The sequence below is a fragment of the Mustelus asterias genome, chromosome 2 (assembly GCF_964213995.1).
Source record: "Mustelus asterias chromosome 2, sMusAst1.hap1.1, whole genome shotgun sequence".
In the NCBI taxonomy this organism is placed as follows: Eukaryota; Metazoa; Chordata; class Chondrichthyes; order Carcharhiniformes; family Triakidae; genus Mustelus; species Mustelus asterias.
In genome coordinates, this window is record NC_135802.1 from 104881440 (window position 1) to 104902994 (window position 21555).

Consider the following 21555-nt stretch of genomic DNA (forward strand, 5'->3'; position numbering starts at 1 on the left):
GAACTGAGGCAAAGAGACAAAACAGGAGTCCTGCATCCAACAGAGTGGCGGTGGAGAGGACCATTGAGCTGCTCACAATGTGCTTCTGATGCCTTGTTTCATCCTGGGTCATTGCAGTATCTACCAGAACATGTCTCCCTCACTGTTGTCATATGCTGTGCCTTCCACAATTTCACCCTGAGAAGGTGGGGGCAGGGAGTGGGGGGGGAGGGGGTCCGAAACCAACCAGTGAAGGCTGAGGAGAGCAAGGCAGGACCACAAGTTAGGGAGGATGACTCCAGTGATGGGATCGCACAGGGTGATTTGGTGAGGACTTTGAGGCAGATGATATGAACATTCAAGGGGGCAGCGATGTGAAGGATGCATTGATCCAATGAACCTTCAGCTAGGCATCCAAGGCCTGAAGGCCGACTCAATCCAATGGCAATGTCTCATTCGCAACAAAATTTTCCCTTAGAGCCCAACCCAGAACCGCTGTACCACACATAGCCTTCCACTTACAAGCCTATGCCTTAAACTTATGCCTGTGGGTGCTATGTCTTGGCAACAGCATTGGAGACAGCCTGCTGACTTTGCTGTTGTGGTAGACATGATGACCTTGGCAGGCATCCTCTGGCCACCATTGCCCGATTTAGCTCCAGCTGGGAAGGAGCATCCAACCCCATGGTTGGGCACTCCTCAGATGACGCGGCATTGTTAGATGCAGCAGCCACTGCTGCCCTTGTCTGGAGAGCCTTGAGAGGCAGCTCGTCCACCTCCCTTCTCACCACTGATGGAAAGGCACTGAGCAGAGATTAGTTGCCCCATCCATCCAGTGAATGGAAGTGACCTCCAGAAGACCCCTGGAACCTATGAAGCCGACTCGCCAAAAGAGTTGCCACTCTCTCAATGGAGGAGGATGTGCACTCAGTTCTCAATGTCATCACAATGCTCCATGTATGGCATGGACTCCTCAATGGTGGAAGCCATGGCATGCAAACCATTGTGGATCTCTGCCAGATCTCCCTGCGCATCCCACTGGACATAAAGCATCTGCCGCCTGATGGATATCTCCAGAGACTTGTCATCTGCATCTAACATATTCCTGGTCTCCTGCAGTGCTCCCACTGTTGGCACCCTGGGATCTCTCTGCCTCTACCACTTCTCACGCAAGTGTGATGTGCCCTCAACACTTTGCACTATTTGCGGAGCCAATGATCTAATGCCCACTGGCATGTAATTAGCCAAGAGGGGGTGTGCTGCTGGTGCAGGAGTGATGTCTTCCTGGGAGCTTAACAGGGAATCCTCAGGGTCGGGATCTGTGGAAGGAAGGAAAATGATCAGTAAGTTCAATCACCATAGTGCCCATGAATGTTAGGTGGTTGGAGGAGACAATGGAGACCACTGTATGGTTCCATCTGCATTGGAGCTTTAACAGGCATTCCGGCTGCAATAGTTCACTTTCCAATCACAGAGCCTGTAACGTTTCCAGTACCCAAGGCACGTGCATATGTGACCCACAACTCTTACCTTCAACCTTGACAGGCTTCAGTGCCAGTTAGCATACACACTCAGACCCCTGAGCACACAGAGGAACAGGCACCCGATTGCACTTCCCTACACAGGTCCATGCCCTTTCTGCACTTACCCTTGCCAACCGCAGAAGGTCACTGAACCTTTTGCGGCATTGAAGCCACATACAACGCAACAGTCTGCACCCACTGACCTGGGCAGCAAACTCTGCCCAGATCTTTTTCATCAGATGGGGTGGCCTTTGCATGTTGTCCCTAGGCATGAGAATTTGCTGCCTGGCACTGACTTCCTTCACCAGGACTCCCGGGCATCAGCAGAGAAACAGGGAGGCCGGATATCCACCCGACTTGCCCCCCCGCCTTCCATGAGCACCAAGAGCTGAGGCCATGACTACAGAACAGGGTCAGTTATTGGAGTCATTCTAGGCAGCTCTCTCAGACATTCCACAGCCTTCAGGGAGTGGTCTCTTCTCTTTTTAAACTCCTCCTGCTGGATCCCCATTGGACTCAGCACCTAATGCGTCCTCAATCCTTGTGCAATGCAAATCCAACTGGCAGATGAGGTTCATGTTGGGCTGGTTTACATGCTACCGGGTCAGGTGTTTTAAAGAAGTCTCTGAAATGATGAAGCCTATAGGCAAGGCAAACATTTTAAGGTCACTCACTATATTCCACAGTATTTCAGACTGTACGGTACAGTGTTTCAATTTGTACATTGAGTTTTCTGGGCAAACATTGTCCCTAGGAACCTAACTCTGGCTTTAACATTGCTTCATATGGGAAACTATGCTTCATTTAAAAGATTTCACTTAAAGCGGTGATTTTTAGGAACGCAACCACCACTTTATATGAGGACTCCCTGTACTTGTAAATCTTGTATGGAGAGGACTTCAAGCTAAACTTTTTCCTTTCGATTGTTGAAGCAATTTCACGGAACTAGCATTAAAATGCTATAATCTATCCAACCGCAATATCCTGCCTTTGTTAGTTATATCCTTTGAGTAACCTGAATTTAAGAGTCAATCTGATATAAATCTGGAGGGATGCATGCCAAGAAAAATTAGTTTCAGCATTATAGCTTACTCCTCATATTAACATTCTAGTTATGGTGTTATATCAGATAAAACCTTGCAACACTTGTGCTGCTTTATCAAAATTACTTAATTGTACTAATAGACAAGTTTTCTGGGGCAAAAATTGAATTAATAAAGTTGAATGCATATATATATATATATAAGAAGGAAATACAAATAGACCAATATTAGAAAGACTTGAATTTGCATTGGTATTATTCCTCAGCAGACCTTGGTGAAAAAATTCTTGTACAATGAAATAATGAATACAGTATAAGTTGCTACCTAGTCCAACAGTTCTGAACCTTTGTGTTTCTGAGGCACAATATGAACACACAATATCAAAAAACAGCTGAAGAAACTGGGTACTGCAAAGGCTATGATCCCTGACAATATTCCGGCAATAGTATTGAAGACTTGCGCTCCAGCTCCAGAACTTGCCACGTGCCCTAGCCAAGCTGTTCCAGTACAGCTACAACACTGACATCTACGCAGCAATGTGCAAAATTGCCCAAATATATCCTGTACACAAGAAACAGGATAAATCTTTTCCGGCCAATAACAGCCCCATCAATCTACTCTCGATCATCAGAAAAGTGATAGAAGAGGTTATCAACAGTGCTATCAAGTGGCACCTACTCAGCTAAAACCTGCTCACTGATGCTCAGTTTGGGTTCTGCCAGGGTCACTCAACTCCTGACCTCATTATAACCTTGGTTCAACCATGGCCAAAAGACCTGAACTCCAGAGGTGAAGTGAGAATGACTGCCATTGACATCAAGGCAGCATTTGACAGAGGGATTAACCACATCTGTGATGGCAGATGAGAGAAATAGAGTCATAGAGGTTTACAGCATGGAAATAGGCCCTTTGGCACAATTTGTCCATGCCGCCCAGTTTTTACCATTAAACTAGTCTCCATTGCCCACATTTGGCCCATATCCCTTTATACCCATCTTACCCATGTAACTGTCTAAATGTTTTTTAAAAGATAAAATTGTACCCGCCTCTACTGCTGGCTCTAGCAGCTGGTTCTAGACACTCACCACCCTCTGAATGAAAATTTTATCCTTCTGGACCCTTTTGAATCTCTCCCCTCTCACCTTAAACCTGTGCCCTCTAGTTTTAGACTCCCCTACCTTTGGGAAAATATGTTGACTATCTACCTTATCTATGCCCCTCCTTATTTTATAGACATCAATAAGATCACCCCTAAGCCTCTGACACTTGGAGAAATGAATAGAGTCCTGACCTCATCACCATATTTATTTAGCGACAAAGACTACCCAAAGCCCCTCTTTCTTCCTCCCCAGCAAAAGCCGACAATATTGACTCAAAGAACATGAGCACTTAGGCAAGGTATACTTGTCCATGTGAAAAACACATGGCTATGAAGAAAACAACTCTAAATCCAAGGTACAGGGAATAACACAAAAATGTCTCCAGGTATTCTAATAACTCAGACTGAAGACAATGAAGGAAAGAATCACAGTATATACTGATTATTATAGCCTTGCCACTGGCCCAGAGTTGGTAAGCCCCTTTCCTTCCACCCACTTTACCCCATCTATACCCCAAATCCCACATAGCGTGCACACCCTGTCCATTGATTCAGTCAGTAGATGTACCTATCAATGTGGTGCTGAACCATACAGGGCAGGATTCTGCTTGGATTTGATCCTTAGCTTGCTGAGTTATCAGATCTGAGCTAAAGTGGCAGTAGTGATGCCACAGTTGATGTGGGTGACACCTTGCTGCAAGCTGCGAAACTGACAAGTGTCTATTTTTTCATCCTCCTCCCATTCACCAAAGCCACATGGTGCACATACTTTCCATTAACAATCTCCAACCTATCATGACTTTCCATTCTGTCCTACCCCCCTCACCAAGTATATCATTAATCACATTTCTAACTCTTTTCCATTTTGTAGAAGGGTGATTAGGATTGAAACATTAACTGTGTTTCTCTCTCCACAGATACTGCCAGGCCTGCTGAGTTTTTCCAGCATTTTCTATTTTTATACTAGATTCACTGATTTTCCTGCCCTCAACTCAGGTTTCAAGAAATTCTAACACCCTCCATTTTATTTGACAATTAAAATTAAATGAGTGGACTATATCTATGGATATTGAGGCAATGTAAAAACCTAATGAGAGGAATCTGTGGAAACGAATGATACAATGTGGAGATGCCGGCGTTGGACTGGGGTAAGCACAGTAAGAAGTCTCACAACACCAGGTTAAAGTCCAGCAGATTTATTTGGCAGCACTAGCTTTCGGAGTCTCAAGCTCCTTCATCAGGTGAATGAGGACTTGTGTTCACAAACAGGTCATATACAGACACAAACTCAATTTATAAGATAATGGTTGGAATGCGGGTCTTTACAGGTAATCAAGTCTTAAAGGTACAGACAATGTGAGTGGAAAGAGGACCAAGCACAGGTTAAAGAAGTGTGTATTGTCTCCAGCCAGGACAGTTAGTGAGATTTTGCAAGCCCAAGCAAGTCATGGGGATTACAGATAGTGTGACATGATCCCAAGATCCCGGTTGAGGCCGTCCTCATGTATGCGGAACTTGGCTATCAGTTTCTGCTCAGCGATTCTGCGTTGTCGTGTGTCGTGAAGGCCGCCTTGGAGAACGCTTACCCGAAGATCAGAGGCTGAATGCCCGTGTCTGCTGAAGTGTTCCCCGACTGGAAGGGAACACGTCTGCCTGGTGATTGTCGAGCGGTGTTCATTCATTCATTATCGTAGCGTCTGCATGGTCTCCCCAACGTACCATGCCTCGGGACATTCTTTCCTGCAGCGTATCAGGTAGACAACATTGGCCGAATCGCAAGAATATGTACCGTGTACCTGGTGGATGGTGTTCTCACGCGAGATGATGGGATTCGTGTCAATGATCCGGCACATCTTGCAGAGGTTGCTGTGGCAGGGTTGTGTGGTGTCGTGGTCACTGTTCTCCTGAAGGCTGGGTAGTTTGCTGCGGACAATGGTCTGTTTGAGGTTGTGCGGTCATTTGAAGGCAAGAAGTGGGGGTGTGGGGATGGCCTTGGCGAGATGTTCGTCTTCATCGATGACATGTTGAAGGCTCTGGAGAAGATGTCATAGCTTCTCTGCTCCGGGGAAATACTGGACAATGAAGGGTGCTCTGTCCGCCGAGTCCCGTGTTTGTCTTCTGAGGAGGTCGGTGTGGTTTTTCACTGTGGCACGTCGGAACTGTGATACACAACCAATGATACACAGGGGAGCTCACCCAACCACGTTGCTAATGGTGTCGAACAGTAAGAATCTGTGCTTACACAGTTTTTGTATCTGAGACTATTCCCATCATTACAAATCATAGGAGAGTAGGGGACACAACTAATGGGGATTTGACTGAGTGCCAAATTCTCCGTTCTCGCTGGTACCGCTAGTGGAACATACATCGAAGAATTCCAGCCTATATTTCCAACAATATATATGAAGAGATAGAACATAGAACATAATGATAATTATGATAATTAATGATAATTAGATGACAATTAAGAACCTAGACTGGGAAGAACAAGTAGAACTTCTCACAAAAAGCATGAAGAGTCTCAGAAACAATTGGCAGAAGTGCAATTACAGAATGTAGTCTTGAAGGATAGTGCAGACAAATCCTGCTCTGGTAAATAAAAACTAATAGATGTAAAGAACCAACTTTCACAAATGAAAGGTGAGTTTGTAAAGGAAAAGAGTGAAATGATGTGAAAATTCGAATGTCACTAATGGAAAATAAAATACTTGAAAGAAAACTTGAAATGCTTAAAAGACAAACTGGTAGAAGCACATTCAACAAAGATAGACCTTGAGTTAAAACTTGATGAACTTCAAGCATTAGAAGTCTCTAGTAAGCATCATGCAAAATGCCTGCAACAGAAGAAAGAATTGCTCATGTATCAGAACATTGCTTGAAAGCAGAATTAACAAGCAAAACTGATAAACTTCTCGAATTTTAATCCAATCTGAATGACATGAAGGTTGCGATATACAATATGGAAGACCAAATCCAGACTTTGACAGTAGATAAGAGAAATTCTATAAAACAGACTGACATTCTAGCGAGTGAACAAGTCTAAGGAGAAGTCACTGACCATGGAAGAAAAATTCTGAACAGAACTGAATGCCCAGGAGAAGTTGCCAATTCCAGAGATAACTCTGAAACAGACACTGTCGTTAATCATACAGAACTGCAAGCTCCCGAGTACTGAAATAATAATATCGCCGACCTTAACTTTCCCTCTGAAATGCCTTCTCTCTTTCTGGAGCATGTTTGTCCATTCTCATTTTGGTGCTGTGAAACATTCAATGGTCAGACCAGCCAATCACCCGGGAGGTAACCAAAATGCCTTCAGTGGAAGATGCAAAAGAAAGCAACCAACAGTCCAATGAGCTTCAAGCTCCTGCTCCGACAATAGTACAGCAGATTAACACTGCAAACACCAAATACTGCAACTCCCAGCCAGCCTGCCAAAGCCAAAAAATATGTTGCAACCTAATAATAGCCTTCCATTTCCAACAGCAAAGTGCCGAGCTGAGCATACCACTAAACCTCATTCCAAGAGGAAACTCATCCTCTGCCACAGAGGACTGCGCCATGACCCACATGATGATGAAAGAAACTAAAGTAACAACAAGGAAACAAATACACTTTTTATCCACCCTGTAAGAAATGAGTTAGGGTAGCAACCATCTGCCAGCACAAAAACCAAACCAACGAAGTGCAGTTCGACATGAAGGAATGGAAGAAAGAATGAAAACATAACCAGATGCCAGAACAACCTCCAAACCTACAGAAAGAACCAGCAGCCTACTGAGCCTACAATTCCTCCAATAGTAGTGTTAATCACATATGGAAGAGTTAAAAGGCCTCCGTACTGCCTGAGCCTTTAAATTCCAAGAAATGAAGGGAAAGATGGGCATTGATGCCAATGTAAATATAAGTTAGTGATAGCAGTGTAAGATTAAGGTAAACTATAATCATTTAAACTACATTAGATAATGACTTGGGAGGAGGTTTATTATAAGGGTCTGGGACATATAGGGTTAACATGGGACTGAGTATATTACTGCCCAACACAGTAATGCAAGAGAACACATAACCCACACTCAGGATCAACTGAATGTTGTCCAGAGCCATGTGTACCAGCAGCATGGAGATCTAAGCTTGTACCTTTTACTGTATTATTTGTAAATGGTTCTAAGAGTTAATAAAGACTTAAAGTTAACCAACGTATAGCTATGAACATTTCTTCAAACCTACCGAACTGTAATCAACATCCAACAACAGTTTATGCAAAGCTTTCTGTAAATGAGAGTTATTTGAACAAAAATGTGTGCACAAAGATTGTTTATCAGAAAATGTATACTGATAATGTTCCGTGCTGACAGATAAGATTTATAAATTACCATGGTAGTAATTAGGATGTTTATTTTCTATTTAGCTACAGATAACTTGAATTGTTGTTTCCTATATAATTGATTATGTGCAAACTAAAGTGGTGAAAACTCTGGCAGGATCAATCTCCTCCATGTGCAGCTTGTGCTTCCCACTCTGCCATTGTTACAGCAGTACAGTGCGATGACAGATGTTTAGGCCATTATATATAACAAATAAATTGCTAAAATGCAGTCTTTAAAATCTTTACATTTTCCTCAAAATAAATTTTCTATGAAATGCCTATAATTAAATGTTATCCTACATAAAAGATGTTCCAAATTTTGAGTCTGAGTAAAACAGTCATTCCTTGCATCTCCTATAGACTGGAAAGCTTTGTTTCTAAATATCTTGTTAAATAAACAGTCTGATATCACAATACGATTGGCATGAAGGAAAAGCAACAACCACTTTATGTCCAAACTTAAATAGAATTTTGGAAACATTTCCTCTGGATTCAAATATGTATGATCAGATAGATATGATCAGATATGTAAATATCAACATCGTTTGGTTTTTGAGAATCAAAGGGGAAGGCTGATAGTCTTATAAACTCAACATATCTGCTAGAAACCTACAATAACTCATGCCTTAATTTTCTTCTTTTTGTTATTGGGTTGCACACCTCAACTACAGACATTGCATGAATAGGCCCAGATATTATTCTTCGTACTGTCTGAGAAATTTTCAGTTCCCAGGTTCTATGGATCGGAAAACAGAACAAAAATCTTCCATGTCAAGTCTTGGCCCATTATAATGCCCTAAGATTTCTAGAACTTCCTCAGAGAGATATGCCTGAGCCTATGTTTGCAACAGGTATGGGACAAGAGTAACCATGGGGGTGGCAGCAGGGGAATTCCTAGTACTCCCATCTCAAATTTATCTCAATGTGACAACACTGAGGAGCGTGATCTCAGTCAAGTACCAGTAGCAGTTCAAAATTTGATCTCAATGCACCTAGTTCAGGGAGCAGAAAACCAGCAAGGTTCCTACTTCAGATCATTATCTATCAACTCCTGCTGCAGTTACTTGTAGAACACTGGTTGGATTTTACTGTGATATCCCATATGGGAAACAACCTGTCAACAATCACTGTTTACACACAGAGAATGGTCACTTGGATGAGGTATCAGCAAACCACCAGCACCAATCAAACATTATCCTAGCGAAACATCAATGACATCAGGAGAAGAGAAAAGGGCATAGTAAAAAGCTAGAAGGAAGAGGATGAAGATATGTCATTAAAAAAGTTTGGGAAAATTAGTTGAGGCAAAGCTGGCACATGGAAGGAGGGATAGGGATTCCTGAAGTGAGTCACAGATGTATGTTATAACATGAGAATCATTTTCATATTATTCGACTGTGTATAGCACTTCATACAACTACTGATTGATAATTATGGTATTTTACAACTAGCCAAGAAAATGCCTGTTACTATGATATCATCATATTTTCCTGTTAATGAGGTGAGGCTGATTGCACTCTCCATTATCTTTTTGTGAGGAGTAAAGCAACTTCAAGTGAGCTGTGCAATTTAATATCAATACTTCACAGCTGTTGTCCGAGCTGTGATGTTCCACCTTTAGTTTAGTGAAAATGGCATTGTCCTACCTTTCTTGCCTTTGAAACATCACAAAGTTGCTGCGATTAAAGAGCAGATAAAAAGGTAGATAGTTAAGTCTGATAATTACAAGTGTAAATACCCTTTAACAATGTGTTAAAATACTACCAAACAACCATTCCGGCACTCAAAGGTAACTTTTATAAATGTGGAGTCTATTCCCTGTTTGAAAAAAATGACAATTTTTAAAATAATTTTTTTCTTACCTTTTCTCTTTTATCACTCTCAGTATATTTACTCATCTCTTAATTATCTTTTTGTGTATAGTGTGACATCACTCTAATTAATGTTTCCTTCTTGTTGTGTTTACTTTGCTTTATCTTTTGATATGTTTAGTTAGGGAGAGACAAAGGGCTGAATTTTCAGGGTATCCTGAAGGTGGAAATGGAGATAGAATCATAGAATCCCTATAGTGCAGAAGGAGACCTTTTAGCCCATCAAGCCTGCACTGACATCAATCCCACTCGCCCTATCCCTGTAACCCCCGTATTTACCCTGCTAGACTCCTGACACTAAGGGGCAATTTTCTCTGACCAATACCTGCACAACTGCGGAAGGAAAGCAGAGCCCCAGGGGAAACCCACGCAGGCTTGGGGAGAATTTATAAACTCCACACAGTGACCCAAGGCCGGAATCGAACCTGGGTCCCTAGCACTGTGAGGCAGCAGTGCTAATCAGTGTGTAACCGTGCCACGATAGATGCTGGGATGGGTCCTGAAAATACCAGTGCAAGGCAACATATCTATTACAAGGCAATATGAAACAACCTGGGGAAGGGAAGGTGGGTCAGGAATTCTGATCTCTCTTCAAATAAGGCGAGCTATGGTATTTTATAAGTTTTTAAACAATTTGTAGGGACAGTAGATTTTATTTTCAGAGGTCCGTGCATGCATGTTCTAAAACAGATCAGTTGAGGGGTGGCAGTTTTGCAGTACAGAATCAATCATGACTCCCCCTGTGCATCACTCTGGCCACATCCAAAGAAGTAGCAGGACAAAGGGGAGCTCAGCTCTTAGTCAGGGGTGCCCTTGGTACAGTGCAGGCAGCCAGGGAGAGTTGCTGCGTCAGATCGTTATTTATCCATTTGACCACCTTTACCATCTTTCTGACAAGAGGTAAGCTTGGATTTCAATTCAGCAATAATTCATACAGGTGTGTCTTTACAACTTAAAAAGCACAAAAGAAGTGATCAATTTGTGTATTTTTGTGGCTTGTTCTGTGGGGCAAAGCTGGGCAGGGTTAAGAAGGGTGTGACATCATTGGGGGAGCACAAATGAAGGTGAGTGTGAAGCCCCACAAAGTGTAAGTCCACTTCTGCATGACAAGTTGCTGAAATTGCAAGCTGATAGAGAGCAATGAGAGAAAACAGGGCATTCAGGAGCTGAGTGAACATGATATGTAACCATGTGTCTCCTTAAATCATCACACAGAAGTGTTGAGAAAACAACAATGCACATACTGAGAAGAAAGTGTTAAATAGAATGGGTGAATTCAATATCAACATCGGAAGGAAGTGATTGCATGAGAGTAGGTGCAGAGGAAATTCACCAAGAAGTTGCCTGAGCTGGAGCATTTCAGCCACCAAGAGAGACTGGATAGGCTGGGGTTGTTTTCCTTGGAGCAGAGAAGGCTGAGGGGGGGACCAGATTGTGATGTATAAAATTATGAGGGGCATAGATAGAGTGGATAGGAAGGAATTTTTCTCCATAGCAGAGGGGTCAATAACCAGGCGGCATAGATTTAAGTTAAGGGGCAGGAGGTTTATAGGAAATGTGAGGAAAAACCTCTTCACCTAGAGGGTGGTGGGAATATGGAATTCACTGCCTGAGAGGGTGGTAGAGGCAGGACCCCTCACAACATTTAAGAAGTATTTAGATGAGCACTTGAAACACCATAGTATACAAGGCTACGGGCTAAGTGCTGGAAAACAGGATTAGAATAGATAGGTACTTTCAGAAGGCTTTCAACAAAGCCTCATATAACAGACTACTCTGTTAAGTTAAAGCACATGGGATTGCAGGTAATGTCTTGAGATGGATAGAAAGCTGGTTAGCAGATAAGAAGCAAAGAGTTGGCGTAAATGGGTCTTTTTCTGATTGACAGTCAGTGACCTAGTGGAGTTCAGCAGGGATCCGTGCTAGGACCCCAACTGTTCACATTATGGGCCCGATTTTACCACGGTAAAGTTGGGCATCGGGCCTTTAACGCGATCTGCACCCGAATCCGAGCAGATCGCAGCTTTACCAACACCCGATTTGGGCGTGGGTCCAGCCCGTGCCCGAATCGGGCGGCCCAATGATTTAAATGCATTTGCATGCATTTAAATCGACTTAATGAACTGCATGCCCAACTCTACCGCCAAATTCCCCTTTACCGTCTTCGGGCCCGATCCGCATCCGCGCGGTAAGCGACCTGCAAAATAGAAGTCTGAAGTCGTCGCTGCAGCTTCCGAAGAGCGGGGTCAGAGCCTCCAACGGCTCTCTGACCCAGGTCATCCTCTGGTCATCCCAGGGGGGTGGGAGAAGGGGGGGGTGTGACATATCATCCTCTGGGGGGGGGGGGGGTGTGGGAGGAGGGGGGGTGTGGGAGGAGGGGGGGTTGTGACGTATCATCCTCTGGGGGGGGTTCCGCTGCCAGTCTGCGGCCAATCCCTCCTCCCCACAGGAGGAACGATTCCCTCCGCCGGAGTGGCCGCATACTTCAAACACCAAGACTGTCAGCATTCACCTCAGCGGAACGCAATAGTGCCACACTTTCTTTGCACCATCTGTTCAGGGCACTGATGCAGAATGAAACGACCAGGGTAAATGCCAAAGACTAAGTAGATTTGTGATATGAGTCATGTTCGTCCCGAAGGAGTAAATAGAAGGATAAATAATCTTGAGTTATTCATTTGGATCTGAGTTGTCTCTTGGTACCCCAGCGAGGATGGTGTGTTTTATTTGCACTGCTGAAGCAGCTTTACATTGATAATTCCCACTGCTTGTTCAAGTTCACTCAGTTGACCAGCGGAACGCTGAGGTGAATGATGACAGTCTTGGTGTTTGAAGTATGCGGCCACTCCGGTGGAGGGAATCGTTCCTCCGGTGGGGAGGAGGGATCGGCCGCAGACTGGCAGCGGAACCCCCCCAGAGGATGATACGTCACACCCCCCTCCTTCTCCCACCAGCCTCCCCCCCCACTCCCCAGATGGTCTGTGTCAGAGAGCCGCTTTCTGCATTTTTTTTCTTTCGCGCCCGGGTGCGCTCTGTCAGATTTTTTTCGAACTGCGCATGCGCAGTTCAGAGCTCCGATCGGTCCGCCAGCGCTAAGCCCCGCCCACAGCACGAATCGGACCGGAGCCGGCAAAACGCGTATGGGCGCGCTGGAAAGAGGATTCTGGGCGCGGATCTATTTGATGCCCGGATTCGGCACTTAGACTCAAAATGGTAAAATTCCCCCCTATATGTTAATGATTTGGAAGCGGGAACTGAATGTATTATCTCCAAATTTGCGGATCATACAAAGTTGGGTGGGAGGGTGAGTTGTGAGGAGGGTGCAGAGATGCTTCGGCGCGATTTGGATAGGCTGAGTATGTGGGCATATGCAGGACAAATGCAATATATTGTGGATAAATGTGAGGTTATCCACTTTGGTAGCAATAATAGGAATACATTATTACTTGAATGGGTGTAAATTGAGAGAGGTGGATACTCAGCCTTGGTGTCCATGTGCATCAGTCGTTGAAAGTAAGCGTGCAAGTACAGCAGGCAGTAAATAAGGCCTTCACAGTGAGAGGATTTGAGTATAAGGATAGGGATGTTTTGCTGCAATTGTATAGGGTGGGGTGAGGCCACATCTGGAGTATTGTGTGCAGCTTTGGTGGCCTTACCCGAGGAAGGATGTCCTTGTTATAGAGGGAGTACAGCGAAGGTTTACCAGACTGATTTCTGGGATGGCAGGTCTGTCATATTGAGGAATGGCTAAGTCAGTTAGATTATATTCGCTGGCATTTAGAAGAGTGTGAGGGGATCTCACAGAAACTTATAAAATTCTAACAGGATTAGGCAGTGTAGATTCGGAAAGAATCCCAATAGTGGGAGAGTTCAGGATTAGGGGGCATAGTTTGAGGAGAAGGGGTAAACCTTTTAGAACTGAGGTGAGGAGAAATTTCTTCACCTAGAGGGTGGTGAATGTATTGAATTCACTACCACAGAATGTAGTTAAGGCCAAAACATTGTCTGATTTCAAGAAGAAATTAGATATAGCTCTTGGGGCTAAAGGGATCAAGGGATTGGGGGGGGGGGGGAGAAGGGGGGAATCAGGATATTGAATTTAATAATCAACCATGATCAAAATGAATGGCGGAGCAGTTTCGAAGGGCCGAATAGCGTACTCCTGCTTCTAGTTTCTATGTTTCTACTTGATGGTTGGTGCAGATATGATAGGCCGAAAGGTCTCTTTCCATGCTATAAAACTGTGGGCAGAGTTTTCCCATCCCGTCCACCACAGGAATCGTAGTGCGTGAGACACGGACCATGCAAAGGTTCGTTGACCTCGGGTGGAATTTTCTGATCTTGGGGCAAGCGCAGCTGGAAAATCCCACCCTATGACTCATAGTCAGATATTGAATGAGAAATAGAGAGGGGAAAGGAAGATTGGATTATAAGAGAAAGAGAGAAAAGAGACAGAAAGGAAAATTTTAAAAATTGTTTTGAAATTTTACATTTTTATAATCACCAACAATTAGAACTTGAAAGAATGGGCTCCACACTTGTAATGGTTAATTTTCAGTGTCAGTAGTTGATTGGTCATAATTAACAGTTATCATATTATTAAAGGGTTCTTAGAATTGAAGTAACCAGATTTAACTTCCTGTAGTGAATTTATTTCTAATCTACTGCACAAGTACAGCAGCTTCAGGCAAATTCAATGCATTTCAATTCTGAACCAGGCAGTGAGGTGCTGTTTTTCACAGAACTAACATTGGAGCAATGAAACTCAGCAAAACTTTCAGATACACACATCAATTCACATACCTGCACCTTGCCTGAAGTTGCTAAAACATTTTCATTAGTAACAGTCAGTACCATTATCTTCACCATTAGTGTGATAGTAAAGTTTGACCCAATATTATTATAATTTTGAACATTCACCTCAGATTTGATTATTTGGAATTGCAAAGAGTAACTTTTGGGAACATGTTTAATCGATACATTACATGTAAATTAAATATGTTCCTTGAAAAGCTCATGTGTAATTATAAACCTTTGGATCAGAAAGAATCTGATATCCTAATGTTTCAGAATGTTCAATGAGTATTTTTTTAAAGGTTGTGCTTATCAGATCCTGGCCAACATCAAGCACAACTCAAAATAAAAATGGATGAGAGAAGTATGCATATTAAAGCTTCTCCTAATAACGTACGGCCTTAACTTCAGAATAGCATCCTCCTGTGCACCAGTATAAGATTATCATTTCCCATTTAACCTTCTGGTGTCTCAGAATAAGTTTTCTAATTTGTCCAGTTTGTGCTAAATTGTGACTAACTGTCTGTTGAGGGCCTGTATCCATTATTGCACTGCACTACATTGAGACTGTTTCATATTGGACTTTTAATTCCAGTAACAAAAGGACACTTTTATCTCATTTAGTTCACTGCATCCAGATCTGGGTGCAGTGATAAAATGACATAGTCCTTTGGTAGAGTCAGTACCAAACAAATGTTGGGAGCTGGATTTTACTCTTGAACTTTTCTATGAGTTTTGCACTAAATGTTCCATTCAGCCAAACATCTCAAAAGCGCAGCATCTTCTAAAGAGTATTGAGTACCTAAGTGAATAGGGTAGGCAACTATGTATCTCCCAAAGAATTTTAATAAGTCTGAACCCAGAAGTTGTTTTTTAGTATGTATTTGTGGGATGTAACCAGCTCTTGCAAGGACAGCTTTTGTTGTTCATCCCTAATTGATCTTGAGAAATGTGATAGTCACTTTCTTGAAATGCTGCGGAACCAAAGAGCAATTCTATTGGACCTGAACCATTAACTCTTTCTTTCTCCACAGTTGCTTCTAGAACTGCTGAGGTGTATTTCAGTGAACACAGGAGTTGGAATGTCTTGTTGAAGTTGTACAGGACATTGGTAAGGCCACACTTGGAATACTGTGTGCAATTCTGGTCACCCTATTATAAAAAAGATATTATTAAACTAGAAAGAGTGCAGAAAAGATTTACTAGGATGCTACCGGGACTTGATGGATTGAGTTATAAGGAGAGGCTGGATAGACTGGCTCTTTTTTCTCTGGAGCGTAGGAGGCTGAGGGGTGATCTTATAGAGGTCTATAAAATAATGAGAGGCACAGATCAGCTAGATAGTCAATATCTTTTCCCAAAGGTAGGGGAGTCTAAAACTAGAGGGCATAGGTTTAAGGTGAGAGAGGAGAGATACAAAAGTGTCCAGAGGGGCAGTTTTTTCACATATTGGGTGGTGAGTGTCTGGAACAGGTTGCCAGAGGTAGTAGTAGAGGCGGGTACAATTTTGTCTTTTAAAAAGCATTTAGATAGTTACATGAGTACGATGGGTATAGAGGGATATAGGCCAAATGTGGACAATTGGGATTAGTTTAGGGGTTTAAAAAAAAAGGGCGGCATGGCAGGTTGGGCCAAAGGGCCTGTTTCCATACTGTAAACCTCTATGACTCTGTGAACATCCCTACATCTTACTTCATGTTGGAGGGAAAGTCATTGATAAAGCAGCTGAAGATGTTGAGCCCAGGGCATTACCCTGAGAAACTCCAGCAGTGATGTCCTGGGGCTGAGATGATTGGCTTCAACATTCATTTTGCTGGTGTTCCCTGATGCCACATTTAGTCAAAAGCTGCTTTGGTGTCAAAGAACAAAGAACAAAGAACAGTACAGCACAGGAAACAGGCCCTTCGGCCCTCCAAGCCTGTGCCGCTCCTTGGTCCAACTAGACCAATCGTTTGTATCCCTCCATTCCCAGGCCGCTCATGTGACTATCCAGGTAAGTCTTAAACGATGTCAGCGTGCCTGCCTCCACCACCCTACTTGGCAGCGCATTCCAGGCCCCCACCACCCTCTGTGTAAAAAACGTCCCTCTGATGTCTGGTGTCATGGGCAGTCACGCTTACCTGATCTCTTGAGCTATGCTCATTTCTCCATTTTAAGGCCAAAGCTGTAATGAGGCTAGGAACTGAGTGAACATGGAGAAACCAAAACTGAGCATCAGTGACAGGTTGTTGCTGTGTAAGGTTTGCTTGATAGCATGATGAACAACTCCTTCCATCATATTGCTCACAGCTGAGAGTTGACTAATGGAGCGATAATTGGTAGATTGGATTTGTCCTGCTTTTCGTGGATAAAACATACCTGGACAATATTCCACATTGTCAGGTGGATGCCAGTATTCTAGCTGTAGTAGAACAGCTTGGTTAGGGGCTAGCTACGTCTGCAGCACATCTTAAATACTACTGCTAGGATGTTGCTATAGCCTTTGCTGGATCCAGTACCTTCAGCTGTTTCTTGATATCACCTGGAGTGAACTGAATTGGCTGAAAACTGGCATCTATGGTGGTGGAGACAAAGACAAAGAAATTTCAGCACAGGAACGGGCCCTTCGGCCCTCCAAGCCTGCATCGACCATGCTGCCCGACTGAACTAAAACCCCCTACTCTTCCGGGTACTATATCCCTCTATTCCCATCCTATTCATGCATTTGTCAAGATGCCCCTTAAAAGTCACTATCATCCCTGCTTCCACTACCTCCCAAAGTTCCAGGCACCCACCACCCTCTGTGTAAAAAAACTTGCCTCCAACATCTCCTTTAAACTTTGCCCCTCTCACCTTAAACCTATACTCCCTAGTAATTGACTCTTCCACACTGGGGAAAAGCTTCTGACTATCCTGTTACATGAGACCTTGTTGAAAGTCTTCTGAAAGAGGCTGAAACAGAGCATCCACTCAGCACTTCTGACTGAAGGTGATTGCAAATGCGTCAGCCTTGTCTTTTGCAGGGTGCTGCTGGGCTCACCCATCATTGAGGATGGAGATATTAGTGAAGCCTCCCCCTCCAATAAGTTGTTTAATTGTCCATCAACATTCACAACTGGATGTGGCAGGATTGCAGAGCTTAGTTCTGATCCACGGGTTGTGGGATCGCTTAGCTCTGTCGATTGCATGCTGCTCTGCTGTTTGGCATGCAAGTAGTACTGTGTTGTAGCTTCACCAGATTGGCACCTCATTTTTAGCCTGCTGATTACAGGGGTACAGAACTGAGGTGAATTGCTAAAGTTAAGATATAGACGTGTCATAATTTGGAATGATGGAACAGGCTTAAAAGGGCTGACTGGCCTACTCCTGTTACTACATATGCTGAGATCGGGGCTGCTGGGAGCCTGGGAGGAGATCAGGACTGTGAGGGCTGTGGATCGAGGCCGGCTGGGTGAGGGGGGAGGTCAAGACTGTCCCGGGCACATCCATGGGGCCAGCAATCGAGGTGTGGGGGGATTTGTGTGCCAGCGATGCGGGGTCACAGAGCTGGCCAGCGATTGAGCTGGCCATCGATCAGGAAGCCGGCAGTGCATGTACTGTGCATGTGCCGATCTTGGCGCTGACAGATCGGCGCATGTGCATGGCCTGCTCAGCGCTATGCTGCCGGCCTCTCCAGTGGGAATAGGCCCCGCCCATTGAAAATCCTGCTGAAAAAACCAGCGGGATTTACTCCAGCTTTTACGCAAATTCAACATTTAGAATTTTTTTGGGAGAATCCCACCCTCTATGTTCCTAAATTCCACACTAATTTTATTCTGATGTAGACTCACTCAAAAATATGTAAATCAACAAGGTATTATATGAAGTCTCTCGTGTTGATGAGGTAAATTTCAGATTTGCAAATAATGTAGCAGTATGTCACAACATTAAGGTGTATAGTCAGCAGAATCCATATTAGCAACAGGATAAAGCTCAAGTCTTAATCTCTTAAGAGTTATGACAACCATGAAGGAATGATAGTAACATAAAATTATTTATTGATTTTTTTGGCTTCTAATCTACTAGAGAAAGCATTAATCAAGGACAGTTAATTACATGTCATTGCAAATGCATGATATTTAAATGATAAGTTTTAGTTACATATGATATTTTTACAGTAACATTTAAGTGTGGTTAATTAAATTCTGTAAGAACTCAAAAAGATTTGGGTGTTAAAAAAAAGTTCTTTAAAATTGAGATATACAATCAGTTTTGAATAATAAAAAGTCCCTATCTGACTGAGTGATAACAAATCGCCAGTGAAATAATTTGAAAATAAGTTTGTATGAGATTGTTTTCAATTAGTTTTGCAGTGAGTTTTATTTACCTACCAAAAGGTAGAAAGTTAAATAATTAAATATGTTGGTTCCATGAATAAATGTCCACTCACGAAAAATTGTTGTTCTAGCACTCAGCACACACATTTAAAAAAACACCGACATAACAATTCTGGATACATCACAAAATATAAAAACTCCTCCCTCAGATTCAACATATGTCCGTCACATATAACGTGCTAAACAACTCCTGAATATAAGGCAGCTCTTTTCAGAAAAATCCTTGCAGAAAATTTTGAGAAGTTCATGCTAAAAATTGCGATTTTCATTGGCGAGTGTTGGTTTATAGCCAGCAAGTCCTAAGACACTGAACAAATGCACAATCTAGCTGTCAGCATTTCTCTCACTCTGTCACAGGCAGTCAGTCCTTGGCTTTCCAGTCAATATACAGCACCTCAGAAAGGTTCCAAAGTTCGCGTTTTTACCTTGTGTGTAATATTACATAATTCATAATTACTGCGATGGCCTTCGGAATAAGTAGATTAAAGTAGCACAGATTGTTTCACTAATCCATACAGGGACCTTTGTCCATGACTTGTGTCATGCTCGGAGTTGTGGGCACGTACACTTCTGCCAGTTCCAGTTGTTACTTTTTCAGCTATTGTAATGAACACGAGCTCAAGGCCATTCAGAAAGGCACTTGCCTTTTGGATACATTTTATGCATAGGAAATAGTACATTTAACTATTTTATTGTGAATCGTATCGTTTAAAATGATCTATTATGTTGCAAACCTCATTTTAATTATTTCAGCTAGGAAAAGTTCAATTTGGTACTGAAAGCAGCTTTTGAAATGTGGATTTTAAATATTTTTTTCACTGACAGCTTTGTTGGTGATTTTGATTAATAGTTCTTTTTCTTGATTGGCACTTTTCATTCCTACTTGCTATTCGTTGACTAACGTTAATTTGTGATGTGTTGCTCTTTTACAAAATAACATTTGAGCCAATCAAGTAGTAAATGTGTGTGTGGCATTTATTCTATTAACTTCATATGTAGGACAGATTGCACGCAAAAGAAAGGTTATACTTTATATTCAAAAGCAATGTACAGATTCAAGTGCGATGGCATGCTATTGGGATGCAACAACGCTTCTTGTCCAGGATTCTTATGTAGCTGAAGGTAGAAGGTTCAGCTCCCTCACAATGATACTGCTGGGCTTCACCCACTCACTACAAAGGAAAAGGCAGACAAACCTGGGAAGTACCGGATTGTTGTGGCTTTTCCCCTGCAATTACCGCGTACAAGCAAGAGATCTCCCTGCCGAAACTGAAACCCCATTATTATCTGCAGACACAAATATTTCACGTTCTTTCAATGCAAGTTAGCTGGATGAACTTTTTTTTTCCATAACTGACAGCTGATTACAACCCTAGGCTTCATTCGGCATAGAATAATTTTGATAGACACAAGGTTATACATAAATAACGACAGAATCTACATTTAACTTACAGCCCTCCTATATTATCTTATTTTTAATTGCACTTTATAAAAACTCTAACACCACCCACCCCACATAAAAGAATCACCAAATGATGAAGATTAATGTCCAGTGTCCGAATAAAATTTAAGATTCGGTGACAGCAAGTGAGGTTTGTTAAAAACGACACTGCTCCTGTTAAACCACGAGGAATGTTTCAGGTTTATCAGCTGCAATAAGAAAATACCAGTTAAATAAAACCTACTTACAAAATCAACCCGAGTGAAGGGGTAAATAAATAACTCACCGGGCAGAGGCAGCCTCCCACAGCGCCCGACGCATCAACATATGTGTGACCAACAAAATTAGACACCTTTTTCTCTACTTCTGGCAGGTGGAAATGTGGTGAGAGTTTTAACAACACCAGGTTAATGTGACAGACCGGGTTCAAACACGAAGTTACTTTTCCTGTTCGCAGAAGCTCAACCAGTTCCTTCCAGCTCCAGGATCCGAAAGCCGAGCGCAGCCTCAGCTGTCAATCACCCTCGGGGAGGCGGGGCCCCATTGCACCTGCCCACCCATCCTCAGCTGTCAATCACCCTCAGGGAGGCGGGGCCCCATTGCACCTGCCTTCCCACCCTCAGCTGTCAATCACCTTATGGGAGGCGGTGCCCCATTGCACCTGCCCTCCCACCCTCAGCTGTCAATCACCCTAAGGGAGGCGGGGCCCCATTGCACCTGCCTTCCCACCCTCAGCTGTCAATCACCCTAAGGGAGGCGGGGCCCCATTGCACCTGCCTTCCCACCCTCAGCTGTCAATTTAAAGAGGCACCAACGACACAAGCAACGACTGTCAAACTACTAGACCTAGGACAGGATGAAACATTCGTGGTAACATTGAAATTACAAGGAACTAATCCTAAATAACTAGTAATGCACTCAAACAGAGCAGCACGTTTAGTAGCAAAAGGCATGGCTGATGCAATGGGAGAGTTTTAACTACGTTAACCTGCATAGTATAGAAACTGATGTGGAGATGCCGGCGTTGGACTGGGGTAAACACAGTAAGAAGTTTAACAACACCAGGTTAAAGTCCAACAGGTTT

At 43.2% G+C, this 21555-nt stretch overlaps 1 protein-coding gene across 2 annotated transcripts in view; it reads right to left on the reverse strand.

The window, feature by feature from the left end:
• The window catches only part of LOC144510214 (WAS/WASL-interacting protein family member 3-like), a 91719-nt gene extending 70728 nt beyond the window's left edge, over positions 1-20991 (reverse strand). The window contains exons 1-2 of one of the 2 annotated variants that reach the window (XM_078239718.1): positions 20758-20861; positions 9657-9686 (exon numbers count right to left, since the gene is read on the reverse strand). The gene's annotated coding sequence lies outside the window, so the exon portion shown is untranslated. Of the gene's footprint in view, positions 1-9656; positions 9687-20757 lie in introns of both variants that reach the window. The other variant, XM_078239712.1, reaches the window with a different exon arrangement.
• Between the last annotated feature and the right edge of the window lie 564 nt (positions 20992-21555).